The following is a 10,069-nucleotide window of genomic DNA, read 5'->3' as shown; positions in this document are numbered from 1 at the left end:
TGACCCCTATACGCACATGGTACCTTCACTAGGTCTTTGAGGTCATTTTTGGTGAGTTTCGAGCAGCAGCTATCGATACCGCTGTCCGTAAGCCTAATCATGCAAAACCCCAGAATTTGACCTTTGACCTGACCTTGACCCGAAAGTTGACCTCAATCTTAAAATCCTAAGAGTGCTTTGGGAAGGTCTCGTAGAGACCTTTCGAACGCCGCCTCGCGGGGCTCGATACGACCATTGGTTCTCGAGATAACAGGGGGGGGGGTCGGATCCGACCCAGGCTGTCGTGGGTACGGAAATAGCCCAGGCGGTGCCGGGTTAATAACCAACTTCAAATTTGACCTCACTTGACCTGACCTTGACCTGACCTCGACCTGAAATTCATCCATAGGTGGTCCATACCACTTATTTAGTGTGCCTATTGAATTCTATGAGTAAAATGACCCATAAAACATGTGTCGCACATGCCCTTTTCTATATTTTGTTTTTGGTGACCTGACCTGACCTGACCTTGACCTTGACCTTTGAATGACATTGTATATAACGAATATTGTTTTGGTAGTCTAAGAACACGTTTTGGGCAATCAGTCAGTCCATTCTTCGGCAACTACGGTGCAAGGCCGATCATACTGTAGAAGCTTGCATTTTGTACCCTTGACCTGACCTTGACCTGACCTCTGACCTACTTAAGCAAAAAAAATTGGGCTCTTAAGATCCGCCTTGTTAAGAGCTTTCGATTGCCGTTTTCCCCGTCTTTTTACGACCATCGGTTCGGAAGTTAGACAGGGGGGGGGCAGAATCTGCCCCCCCCCCCAGCAGGGCGCGTATGGCTGAATAGCCCAGCGGGGCGCGGGTTAATGCGTATATAAATTAATGGCAAGTTATCAGTATGCAATACTTAGGTATTCGGCGTTTCTAAAAAGAGAGAAAAAACGCTCATCAACAAAAACCTCGAATTATTTATTGCACGCAATTTTTTCGATAAATTATATGGCCAGAAAATGCTAAAATGTTTCACAATAACTCAGATTATGGCAAGAAATAAGCCACTAGCTTCGGGTCGGGCAGACCGGAGCATTTCAAATTCACAGCGTTACCGGAGCAGATCCAGTCCTGGTAGCTGTGCACCTTAATCACGCCATTCACCAGTGAGTTGACCTCCTTGTGATCAATCTTATGCACACGCAGGTGCATGATAGTGCTACTGGAGGTGAATATCGCCTTACGATACAGCCTGGCGAACTGCGCCGCGCAGAATAGCTCGTGATGGTCCCACAGGTAATCGTAAAACTCAAACTTCATAAAGGAGCAGCCGGTGAGGAGCATAAAGCCCAGCTGACCGATGGTGGGCTCCTGAGCCGGCTGGATGATCCAGAGCGTGCGGGCGCACGGGTCGTCCGATATTTTGTCCAGAGAGCCCGTGGTGATGATGTCGTGACTGTACTGGTTGGTCGGCAGGGTGTCTAGGTTGATGGTGAAGGCGTTGTCCTCGGGATTCTCCGTGTCAAACAGCAGGCGATTGCCGAACGCCGTCTTCGGCTCAATGAGGAACTGCGCGGGGAGAACCTTGACGTCTTCGTAGCCGAACACCATTGGGATGCAGTCGGTGCTGGTTGGAGTGCATCCTGCCTCGTTCCGATACGCCGACTCCACGCGATATTTGTCGGTGAGGGAGGGCGCATCCCACCTGCCGACTACATAGTTGAGCGCGTATGTGTCGTATTCCTTGGGAGCTATAGCGCTCTGGACTACCGGGTTGTCGCTCCAAGATTGTTCCTTCACCATAAACGACATTTCCTCGGTTCTATCCATTGTGAAGGCGTACTGATCATAGTGCATCAGCGATCCCAAGTCATAAGGACAATCTTGTTGGGTGTTGAGATATAAAACGTCTCTTATGTCGACGTTTTCGCGCATCCACAGAAGGAATCTGTCTCTATCAGGCCTAGAATGACTATGTGCAAGTCCCAAAACATGGCCCAGCAAGTGCATGATCACAGGCTTAGTTTGAGCCACGTCGGCCACGGACAGAATATGCTTCTTTCTTTCAGGTCTGTAGCCAAGAGAAGCAAAGGACAGTTTTCGCTGAACAATATGTAACACCTTGTCATCACTACTTGTCTTATCTTCGACGAACTTGATACACGGAACGCGAGCAGTCCAACCATTCATAGCTTCAATAAATGGTGATCTATCATTAACCGTCTCAGTTCTCGAAAAACGGTATGGAATCACGCCGCCTTTCCATAAGTCGACAATAGCAGGGCTTGTGTTATCAAAGTAAAAGCCATAAACGGTATATCTTTTCATCTGTTCGTTTGTTAAATCTATATCAACCTCAAGTAGCTTAGGATACTTGCCTGGTTCACTCTTGGCAATATCATTATAAACCCACAACTGGTTAATCATAATTTTCTCCGTGGGGCTGTAAGATGGTTCCGCAATTTTTTTCAGGTGCAGACGGTCTGATAGGGTGTGCCATTTTACCATTCCATTCACCTGCGCGACTGCAAACACCGCAAGTAAAACTGCTTTTACATGGTACATTTTGAAAAGGGTTACACACTCGAGCGATTCATGAGATTTTTAGAATTGCTTCATTGGAAACTGAATGATATAAGGTCAATATGTTTCATTTCTTCAAAAAAAAAAATACTTTTCGAGCTTCAGAAGAATGTGCAATAAACCAAACAAAAAAGAAGCATAGGACAAAGAAAAAAATGGTACAACTTTGATTAAATAAAGCTGAAAAACACCTTTCGACAAATAATTCCAGCATTTGATTTCGGAACGTGACTAACACTCAAGTAATCTTCGACTTACTGACAGCCGGATATAGACGTAATCTAACGTTAGACGTAGTCTAACGTTAACAAAACACGGTGGTATGCCTGAGTCATTTTTACGGAAGTTTATTGACTTTTTGATAATGTTTTGGGTGGATATTGATCAGAAAAGAATACGCTATCCGAATATGTGTGTTTCATGGTCAATTTTCAACGTTTTCGATACGTTATGATGTTGTAAAGGACAGCGCACTCGTCGCGCATCAAACTTTCAAATAAATTTTTCATTATTAAGGAAGTGGTAGTAACAATCACTTTTTCTTTTCAGAAACAATCACTTTTTCTTTTAGAACATTTTCAACATCAGATCCTGGAGAGTAAGACGTGCATCAAATGTGGTCAGACGGTGATGAAGCACCTGAATAACATCTGCTGGTTTGTCAACGTGCCACGCCGCCAGAGCACCGACATACCGACACTGCAGGAAGCGCTACATCTCAGCATGTGCCCCGAACGACGCACCATGCTCTGCCAGCACTGCGGCCACGATGAATCCTGCGTCACCTTGAAGATCAGTCAGCTACCCAGGACTCTGATCCTGCAGCTGAATCGCTGCGCCTTTCTTGGAGATAGGCCCAAGAAGATCCGTGCCAGTGTTGGTATTCCTAAGATTTTGTCCTTAAATAAGTACGTCGCAGGTGAGGTCACCGATTCCCTACATCGGCGCCCAACAATGGGCACGCTCAGCGACGCCGAGGAGTCTGAGCCAGACCACTCAGGACTACCGCTCGCCTCTGGACCGTCACCTCCAGTTCGAGCTGCCACTCCGCTGGATCCAGTCGGGGCCACAGCACCACTGCGAATCACGACATCGGTTCCTCCCTCGTCAGAGGTGGCTGCAGCAGAGATGTCAATACCGCCATCCAAGCTAGACCTCGCCGAATCCGAGTGGAAGCCGCCACAGACTAACGAAGACAAAAACTGTGAACCGCAGGAGGTTAAAATACGGCAAACAGAAGTGACAGAGGCCTCTGAACAGGCACAGCTGCCAGAGCCCCACGCGGGGGATAACCTGTCGCCGTGCCCGGCGAACCTGGCCGGTGACCACGCGTACCAGCTAGTAGGCGTGGTAAGCCACTATGGCGGCGATACTCACGCGGGCCACTTCGTGGCCACCGTTTACAGCGCTGAACGCGAATGCTGGTTCCGCTACGATGACCACCGAGTTAGTCGAATCCGCGAATCGGATGCACTCGGTGAAAGCCAGCAGAGAGATGGCTACATGTTTTTCTACACACTTGAAAAGTTGCGACCCCAGACAGAAAAGTGGCCAATGCCGAAATGTCAGCAACGGCTATGGAGCGGGGAGGGGGGCCGCACTCACCCGTAAGTGTTTGTAATGTGGTGGCGTCAGGATGGTATGTGCTTAGAAGCGCCAATCCTTATCTTGTTACATTGTTTACACGGGATTGAAAGTGCCCATTCACATATTTTGCGATTGAATGCATTGGATTGTGCCGCGTGACTAAGGATAGACGTAATGTAGGTAATAGACGTAACAATACTGACACGTATGAACAATCTTTCCACTCCGTTATTTGTCTTCTTCTCAACAATACCTATGGATATTGATTGAAATTGCCTCTTACGTGTCTTTCTTGACCATTCTTATGGTTCTAATGCTTCATGATCACCATTATTTATTATCATATTGGAAAAATCCATTGAAATGCAGACTCAGACTACCAGCGTGATATTGATGCGTAAAATCGTTGGCATGAGATGAAGGTGATGTGTACTCGCTTAACCCGCGCGGGGCTGGGGTCTCCAGCCGAACGCGCGGGGCTGAGGGGGGGGGGGGGTAAATTTTACCCCCTGTTATCTCCCGAACTAATGGTCTGATTTGGAAAATTCAAACGCCAATCGAAAGCTCTCATCACGAACAACTAAAAACATGTACTTAATTTAAAGTTTGAGGTCAAGGTCAAGGTCAGGTCAAGGGTACAAATTGCAAGTTTCTACAGTATCGGCCTTGCACCGTAGTTGCCGGAGAATGGAGTCATGGACTGAGACTGATCGCCCAAAACGTGTTCTTAGGCTACCAAGACAATATTCGTTGCATACAATATCATTCAGAGGTCAAGGTCAAGGTGAGGTGAGGTCAGGTCAGGTCACCAAAAAACAAAATGTAGAAAAGGGCATGTGCGACACATGTTTTATGGGTCATTTTACTCATAGAATTCAATAGGCACACTCAATTAGTGATATGGACCACCTCTGGATGAATTTCAGGTCGAGGTCAGGTCAAGGTCAGGTCAAGTGAGGTCAAATTTTGGTTGGTTGTTAAGGCCTAAAAAGGTGTCTATCTGATGCAGTTTTTCACGGCGAATCGAATGGTGCTATTTTTGTTTCCGTACGAGGTCCAGAACTTCAAAAAAAAAATCATTTTTTAAAATTTTTGTGTGTCGTGACGTCATAAAATTTTGAATAACTCCCACATTTTTGAGCCGATTCTTCTAAAAATTGGTATGTGGGTGCACATAGACCACTTCTCTGACATATATTCCGTTTTTTTCGATACACTCAAAATTTTGGATTTTATAATTATTTTCCCAAAAGTCAGTTTTTTGAAAAAAATTTGGGCCAAAATCCAAAATTTTCAAAAATCGAGATAGCCATTTGATAGACAAAGTAGAATTACGTTTAACTTTTTTGTTACCTCTTGATTCCTTTAAAAATGAAGATGTTCGCGGCGTTTGAAATTTTGCCGTTTTTGAGGCGAAAATGGCGAACATGACGTCACTAAAACGTCAATTTCTCAAAAATTTTCCGACAGATTTCGCTCAAATTTTCAGAGAAGGTGTCAAATTGATGTACAAAAAGGTACTGAAAGCTTGGCGGCTCTACGCGCCGCAGTTTTTGAGATATTGCAAAAATTCGCGAGGGGGGGGGGGTAAAATTTACCCCCCAGCCCCACCCGGTTAACCTGCATCGTGGTGATGGTTTAATCGTAGCTCGTCGAGGAGGAGAGGGGGAGGGTTGACAAGCACTTTTCAATTCAGCTCCTGGGCCAAACATAAAAAACGGCAAGGTACGCTCGAAACGGGTCGACCAACTTGAAACCTTGAATAGGAGTGACATATATTCATGAACTCCAAATTGAACCTTTGGTCTTAGGTCATGCGATATCATGAGCGATTCACAGCGTTTCGTCCATAAATGAATACCTATTGATAGAATCGTGTTAAAAGCAATGAAAACACCTGAGGTCTTCATTCATCTCAACGATACCGATTGGCGCCTTGGATTGACGTTTGCTAGATCGAAAGAGTGGATCGACTAAGAATGCGTAACGACCGTCTTCTGTCACTGTCTTCACATGTGGCATTTTTTTCAAGCTCACCTTCGAAAGATGATTTCTATTAATTCGACAAGTTTTCATTAAAAACAAGACACTGAGATCAGTGGCAAAAGTTAATGCGTCAAAGGTCATTTCGCGAAAATAGTTTGCATTAAACCGTCTATTTCGACGGCTTATGTCTGAAAGCGAAAACGTTGAACTGGGGCCAAACGAGCATGTTGACGAGCGGCTTTAATCGACTCGTGACTGTTTCATTTTTCAGCGGCGACGGCATAATCCTCACCCCCGAAGGAGGTGGATAGAGGCTATCCCTTTCCTCCCCATTGACGATCAATTTCATGAGCTGCTCGGAACGCTTTGGAGAAAAAGAGTTGACATTTTACAGACGGATTGCTGCTGACCACTGATTTAGGCCGTTCAGATCTGTTGATCTTCTGGCACCACTGCTGCTTATTCAGGTCAGCCCGGGTCACTATCCCATCCTATACCTACGTCGTTCTGCACGAGGCTCTGCACGGTCAAAATTGGCGCTGCCCTGCAAAGTTACCGGTCAAAAAGTTATTTGGCAGGGAAACGAAACTTACAGGACGGATTTAGCTCCCGAGTACCTACTACCTGACCATTTTTCGGTCCTATATGTTCGGTCCCATATATCGGACATATCGTACCGGGACGGCTGGGACCACTTCTGCGCCTGCCATCTATCGGGCAGTGTTTGGAACTACAGCGGGCGCAGGCCGGCTGGGCCGCGCGGCGCCGTTACGGGGCTATGGAGGCGAATGAAGTGGTGTAAAACCAGACGAATTTTACGCTTGTAAAGCAAAAAACGAAAAATGTACACTCACCACAGTGTTCAGGAAAGTACTGGGAACAATATGGATATAATTTAAAGCTAGTACGATGCGAACTGTTGGTTCCCTAGAGCAGTATTTACATGCGTGTAGGAGATAGGACTTTAACATTACGGGAGCTTCTAAACTGCGCTCGCAAAGTACTTGATTGTAAATATTTTCATTTAGAGGCAAAAATCTAAAAATGTACAGTCAGAGCGTTGTTCCCAATGCTTCTAGGTACATAATGAGCATAAATTTAGCTCGAAATGGCATCACACATTGGTTCCCAGTCCAGTTTAAAACGACACTTTGTGCCGCAGAGCCTATCTCTTCCAATGGATGGCGGCTGGGTGGTGGTTGTAGTGGTGGACAAGACAATTCTTAAGTGAAATGAAATCATTTGCTTTCAAAGAAGAATTTCGAAGAATTTGTAAAAATTGACAAATGATCGTTAATTACAGTGTATAGTTTCAAGTTCATGGCAAATGAAAATATTTTAATCAATGCTAGTGAACCCCAGTACCGCCGCGCGAGAAAGCAAGTACTCGACGCACGGTCTGCCCGCCACTTCTGAAAATGGTCCGCGGCCGGCCGGCCGCGACCCGACACGTCGTAGGAAACTCAGAAACTCCAATGTATGATTCGACTTCTGACGTCATCATTGTGACGTAATTTGAAATGGGATCGACACCAACTTTGGACACAACTTAGGTACCCACGGAGCCGGTCCTGTACCTATAGCTCAGTCGGTAGAGCGTTCGACTCCGCGTGGTGAGAGCACGCGTTCCCGTGGTTATACAGTTCGGGTTCGAAGCGGGACGGGCGCTTGACGTTTATGGGCCTCCTGACACTGGTACGCAAAGTTTCGCTTCTCTATCTCTACGCGTTGCGAGTTGCGACGATGTCGTCAGAGAAGCAAAGCTCCCCGCCCCCCCGTCCCCCCCAGCAGCTGGCGGGTGGTGCGGAGGCCCAGCAGCAAAACGTCGGCAGTAATTTAGCCTACCTAGCCAGATCCCATTCAAAACACATGCATGCGGCCGAAGGGCATGAACAGGTGGTTGCCATGGAAACAGGCATATAATGGCACTGAAATTGAGTAATTTTGCTAAGTGGATGGCCAGTGAATATTTTCTTGCTATTTTTTTTAATATTAGCGTAAAAATATTGGTTTTCGAATATACCATTGATAAAATTATTATGATTGTTCGCGCAATCATTAGACTGACTTGTTGCTTAAAATTTTGCAGCTAAATAGGAACAACAAGAGGAACGTTGAAACGAATGTTTGTTTACTTCCCGCGCGAGAATCGACGCGGCTGGTTATCAATCGGGGGTGATATATTTCTGGGTTTGATTCCCGCCAAGGCCCTAAATTCCCGCTATTTTGGTACAATATTGGTACAATACTTGCACAAGACAGGCTAGCCACTGACAATGCCTACTTCTCCAATGATAATTCAGTCATAGTCCTTCTCATTTGTACTTACAATTGGTCTGCAATCTTTGCCTTTTTAGAAGACAAGTTGGAGATTATTGCGCCGAAATGAGTGGCTCTGCAAGCCAATCTGTCACTCCCAAACCATCTGCTGCTGGCTCGGGCATTGAGCTAGATGCCTCTCACTCATACCAGATCAGACCCAAATTCGAGAACAAGTTTCGGCCTCAGGCTGTGAAGGAACAGATCAGGATCATACTGAATGAAGAATTGGGCGGAAGAACGTACAATGACAAGGAAGCTCAGGTTTGGATCAAGAACATATCAGAAACTCTGCGAACAAGAATGAAGGAGATGAACTTTGAGAGGTACAAAATAGTTGTGCAAACTGTGATTGGGGAACAGCTTGGAGAAGGAGTGAAGATGGGTATGAGGTGCCTTTGGGACTCTGACACTGACACATATGCGTCAGACGTGTTCATCAATGACTCAATGTTCTGTGTGGCAGCTGTGTATGGAGTGTACTTCTACTGAACAAAGGGCACCTTCTTGCTGGCAACTCCAACCCTGGTATATGAACTGCAAGTCTACATTTCTTATGTGTTCATAGTTCATCTGATTATAGTGTTATAAACACAGCTGCATCACTTGAAAGTTGAATTGCCAGTCTCAGAAAATAGCAGCACAGGGTCCCTCACCTTCTGTCTTAAAGACAGTCAGTTCACAAGGTTTGATTTGGTTATAAAGCCTGATTTGTGTTACAATTGAACCTCATCACTTCTGTTCAAGAAATGGAGTGGAGATTGGTAGTTGACTCACTTGGTTCCAGACCATTCTTGTGATGTTATCATTATTTTGTGTGTTGTCATTCATTCAAGTGTAACTCCTGTGTGATATTGCAATGTGAATACAGTTTGAATATTTTGCACCATAATATAATGTGTTTGACCTTTTTGACTGCACTGTATGAATGTTTGTTTGCTTGAATCAGTTGAGTCATCATCATCATCAACATTATCATCATCATCATCTTTATTGGCACAAACTTCATTCACATTGAGTTCGTTCATTCACATGAGTAGCCTGGAGGCCCACACAACTAATGCCATTTCACTTGATACTTGACAGGTCATTTTAACCCCTGCCACACATTTCAACAGGTCTGCTCTTACCAACTGTCAATTCAGCCATCTTATCTTTCCTAGCTCTCTCATAGTTATGCCCATTATGTACTCTCTCATTTTGTTAAGTTTATTGGTTGAATGTGACATATATCATGTGCTGAAGGAAAAGCACAGATTGCTTTCAGAGATGCATAGATGATTTCATCTGCACCTTACATCTTCCATGGAACTTTGGCCATGTTAATCTAAGATTAGGAATGCAACACTTTGACTTAAACAATGTTTTACTATTCACCAGTCAATCTTTCCCAAGACATGCCTCAATTATATAGCACAGCCAAGTGACTTGGAGGTGTAGGGAAGGGGGGGGGGGTTGACTGTCGAATCATGCACGATGGCACTCGACCACCGCAAGAGAGCGAGAAAAGAGGATAGAAATAATCCTCCAATAATCCAACAATCGACCCGCGGTCTGGATGGCTCAGGAGTCAGGGCTCAGGCTTAGGGTGTGTCGAAAAAGGAGTTTAAAGTGT

At 45.3% G+C, this 10,069-nt stretch overlaps 1 long non-coding RNA gene across 2 annotated transcripts; it reads left to right on the top strand.

Moving 5' to 3' along the window:
* The first annotated feature begins 8,191 nt into the window (after nucleotides 1-8,191).
* On the top strand, nucleotides 8,192-9,346 carry LOC122367459. Of its 2 annotated transcripts, none has more exons than XR_006254061.1 (2): nucleotides 8,192-8,296; nucleotides 8,493-9,346. It is a non-coding gene; the product is annotated as an uncharacterized LOC122367459 (long non-coding RNA). The 2 variants fall into 2 exon arrangements; XR_006254062.1 differs by lacking the exon at nucleotides 8,192-8,296 and adding an exon at nucleotides 8,310-8,325.
* Nucleotides 9,347-10,069: the final 723 nt, after the last annotated feature.

This window comes from Amphibalanus amphitrite, unplaced genomic scaffold (genome assembly GCF_019059575.1).
Source record: "Amphibalanus amphitrite isolate SeventyFive unplaced genomic scaffold, NRLGWU_Aamphi_draft 000871F_arrow, whole genome shotgun sequence".
NCBI lineage: Eukaryota > Metazoa > Arthropoda > Thecostraca > Balanomorpha > Balanidae > Amphibalanus > Amphibalanus amphitrite.
This window is presented reverse-complemented; position numbering and strand designations above follow the sequence as displayed.